This window comes from Microtus ochrogaster, linkage group LG3 (genome assembly GCF_000317375.1).
Source record: "Microtus ochrogaster isolate Prairie Vole_2 linkage group LG3, MicOch1.0, whole genome shotgun sequence".
Lineage (NCBI taxonomy): Eukaryota > Metazoa > Chordata > Mammalia > Rodentia > Cricetidae > Microtus > Microtus ochrogaster.
In genome coordinates this window covers 45,641,467-45,645,671 of record NC_022029.1, presented here as the reverse complement: position 1 = coordinate 45,645,671, position 4,205 = coordinate 45,641,467, and the positions used below count along the sequence as shown (strand labels likewise).

Genomic DNA, 4,205 nt, shown 5'->3' with positions numbered 1-4,205 from the left:
AAAAGAAAAGAAATAGTTAACACGCACAGAAAAAGTTGTTTGATGTCACTAGCTATAAGAGAGCAACAATTCAATACCACTCCACACCCCATTAGAGCGACCTCTGTAAAACAAACAAACCAAAACTAACAAGCATTTGTAAGGATGTTGACAAACTGAGACTCCAGTGCGTTACTAGTAGGGGTGTAAGATGATGCAGTCACAGTGGAAAACGGTCAGCCAACTCTTCATGAAGCCAAGCAGAATTCACTTATGACCTGGCATCTCTACTCTTCTGTATGTGCTGGAAGAACTGAAAAGAGGGGCTCAGAACTCACCAGCACATCAGTGCTCACGGTGGTGTTCACAGCAGACAAAGGAGGAAACAAACTAGATGTCAGCGGTAGAGACTGGATAAACAAAATGTGGAGCAGTGAGTGCGTGTGTGTGTGTGTGTGTGTGTGTGTGTGTGTGTGTGTTTGCGCTCGGGCAGCACATAAAGTAAACTGGAACGATACAAAGATGGCCCCTGGGCAAGGATGACATGCAAATTCATAAAATGTTCCATATTTTTTATAAAAATTTTGAAGAATTCTATGAAAGTTCCAATTTATATTAAAAAATAACAGAAACACGCTATTTTCTCTGCTACCTTAGTAAGAATCATTCTAAGTGGCTTAACTGGGTTTTTGTCTTCCCTCTATCTTAATAGAGAAACATTTGAAAAATTTAAAAAAAAAACCTCTTCCTGAAACATAACCACTTTCCCCTACCTGCCCTGTGTATCCTCAGTTACACACTAGTGATCTATGCACAAGGCGGGAAGAAGGAACTGATTAGTAGACAGCTCAGCCTGCCCAGAGCTGTGTTTCATTAAGTTGCACAACATTTCACAACATTTTAATCTGCTAGCCATACAGGGCAATGGCCATCGGAAGCTCTAATATCCAGCAACTGCACATTTTAAGCAGCATGCCCTGGTCAGTTTCCTGCAGCTCCACCCAACCTACTTCAAAGAACACTGCCTGTGGTCTAAGGACATTTTAACTTCCAACCTTTATTAAATGAGAAGCATGTATAATAGAAATGGAGTTACTCCAGAAGTGACGTTAAATCTAGTAATCTTAGGAACCTGTTCTTATCTTTCCCCTTTCACTATACAAATGAGAGTATTAGTATTTATGAGGCACGAGAATTATTTAAGGTACACTGAGGGAGTACAGTAAATATTCTTTCATAAAATGACATTAAATGACAGCCTATTAATTTTCTATTTTCTTAGGATTACAATAAGCTTTGGGAACAAAACTGATTTCAGTCCTTTGATATGTTCACAGATCAAGTCAAATCAAATCTATTCATCAAATGAATTCTCAGAAGAGATTACTCATAGCCAGAACGACTTCAGATGGTGGGAAAGGGTCCTAGCAAAGACCAATCATTTGGATACTTGGGTATGTGTAAGCGTCTAGGAAGTACAGTGGCATGCACACTGAACCAGGGGCCTGAATACTCTAGGGCTTTCAGGTTTGACTGCTACTTCCTAACTGTAACCCTGACAGCAGAATGAGAGAAACATTACCTATTTTGACTTACAATGGTGTAATATTGTCAACTTGATAGGGTCTAGCTAGAATCAGTGAGGAGACAAGCCTCTGGGCATGTCTATGGGGAATTGAAGTAGGAACCCACCCCCCCAAGAGCAGGTGGTACCTACCATTCCGTGGATTTTGAAGCCGGACTGAAGAAAACTGAGAAAGCGAGCTGGGCGCAAACATACATCTTCTTTTCCTTGTGCCTGCAGTACAATATGACTCAGCCAGTCAGGGCTACTCAGCTGTCTCCGTGACCTCCTCTCCATGCCTGACTGTATCCACAAACTAGGAGCCAGAGTAACCCCTCCTCCCTTGCACTGCCTTTGCCACGTGTGTGTCTCAGGGATGTGTAAAGTCACTAAGGCAGAAAGAAGGTGCTGAGGAATGGAGCTGTTGCTGTGATAAACTTGACCACTGGACTTGCAGGCTTTGAGACTGGTTTGCAAGAATGAGGAAGAGTTTGGAACTCTGAGCTAAAAAAATCCCTTGACTGATACAAACAGAGCTTAATGATCCTTTCTGGTGGGAGCTGGAATGACCAGAAGGCCAAGAGAAACGAGGACAGTGGAGGAGTGACTCACGGGGTCTCAGAGACTCTGCTGAGCACTTAGTCAGTGACCATTTTCATGTGGTTTGTCTGTTTGGATGGTTAGGTGTTTTTTTTTTGTTTGGTTTGGGTTTTGTTTTGTTTTGTTTTGAGACAGGGTTTCTCTCTAACAGTCCTGATGGTACTGGAACTCTGTTGACCAGTCTGGCCTTGAACTCACAGAGCTCCAGCCTCCGTCTGTGCTGAGATTAAAGGAGTGCACCATCCCCGCCTGGCTTTAGTGTGATATTTTAACAAGAATCTGGATGCATTCTGCCTATCTCCTGAGAAGTTAATGAGGATGAATCTGAAAGTAATGGACTACTTTGTTTGGTAGAGGAATTCTCAAGACAGGATAGCAGCCTGGTTGCGCCACAGCTTTCCTCATTGGCACCCATTTGATTCAGTTCTGTCGTGGAAAAGAGCAACAAGTAGGACAGAAAGGCAGTTAAAGAATGTACAAAATGTACGCTTCTGTGGGTGCGGGGAGCTCAAGGGCTGCATCCTTGCCTGGCCTCAGAGACTTGACTGACTAGGGCGGTGAGGATATAAAGAAATGATAAGTACCCAGGAAACTGGGATCAGTACCCAGGAAGCTCGGCTTGTTTATTATACACAGTTGAATAGGGAGATAGGGTTATTGTAGGCAGCCAATCAAGGAGGCGGGTCTAGCTGATCTCAGGAGAAGCCTCTGAAGGAGAGCAGTCTTCAGGTCTCGAACATCCAGTGGGGAGAAGGCTATGATGGATGTTTTCTGCACACACTATCAACATTGGCACACGACCTCCCCGAGTCTCAACCCCTGGGTTGGGGGAAAGCTTTACCATTTCCCCACAGTTCTGAGGCTCTGGTCCCTGACATGGCTGGTTAATGTCATACTACACATTCACTCAGGACTACACACTCAGGGCTTCCTTGATGTCCATGCTCAAGCAAGTTTCAAGTTGCAGAGAAGGGGCATGTTGAAAAGGACTATGTGAGTTACGGAGAATTGTCTTGCTAGTTACTGGAGTTATAGGGAATGTGCCCTGAGGGCAAGACCATATCCATCAAAGACTCCAATTTATAAATGCAAATTCATTTGAAAGAGGGAGTATAACTGAGAATGCCCTGAAGGCATTCCCTGCTCTTCCAAAGCAACTGTCTAGGAAAGAGTTGCCACGAGTCAGCACAAACCTCTACAGCATTTATGATCCAGGAAGGCCAGGCTCCATTTCCAGCTGGCAACAGAATCCACATGCTAGTAGTTTTACAGGCATGAAAAATACAAGACTGAGGGGGTCAGAGAGTCTTGCATAAAGCTCCAGAGAACCACTGAGGCCAGGCAATGTGTAGCAGGATTAGAGAACCTGATAGGTTACTACATAAAGCCCAAGTTCAAAGGAAACTCAAAGATGCTGAGGATGCCAGGACCTTGGGGTGTCCATTAAGGAAAATGGCATGCACACCGTATATCTGGCTCAAGAGAAAGGCTACGTGTGCTGTAGGAAGCAGAGCTGGAGGGACAGGGCCACCTAGGTCCTTTGGATCCCAAATTATTCCATCTCCAGATCTGCAGGGCAAAGTCTGCAGGATTTGGGGCTTATCCTCCTGAGTTTCGGCTTGTCTGTGGTCTACTCTTTGCTTATTAGGCCCCCATTCCTCTCCTTTGAAACGGAGATGTTTATTCTGTGTCATATATTGAAAGTTTGTGACCTGGGTTTTATTTGCAGGGGCTCACCATTAACTGCCTGTGTCTCAGAAAAGAATCTGCACTTTTTTTTGAACAGCATTAGAATTATTAAAGACAATCATATTTATTTACTTATGCAAGTTCCACAGTGTGGATGTGGAGGTCAGAGGATAATGTGAATAGTGAGTTCTCTCTTTTCACCACATGGGTTCCAGAGATTGAACTCACCTCATTAGTTTTGGCAACAAGCTTCTCTACTTACTAAGCCCTGATGGGGACTTTGGAAGTTGAATTGATGCATTTTACAATATGAAATGTCCATGAGTCTACAGAGACAAGAAGTAAAAGGTTGTGGCTTTGAAAGTAGTATTGT

At 43.7% G+C, this 4,205-nt stretch overlaps 1 pseudogene; it reads left to right on the top strand.

The window, feature by feature from the left end:
• Nucleotides 1-454: 454 nt before the first annotated feature.
• On the top strand, nucleotides 455-553 carry LOC113457639 (annotated as a pseudogene).
• Nucleotides 554-4,205: the final 3,652 nt, after the last annotated feature.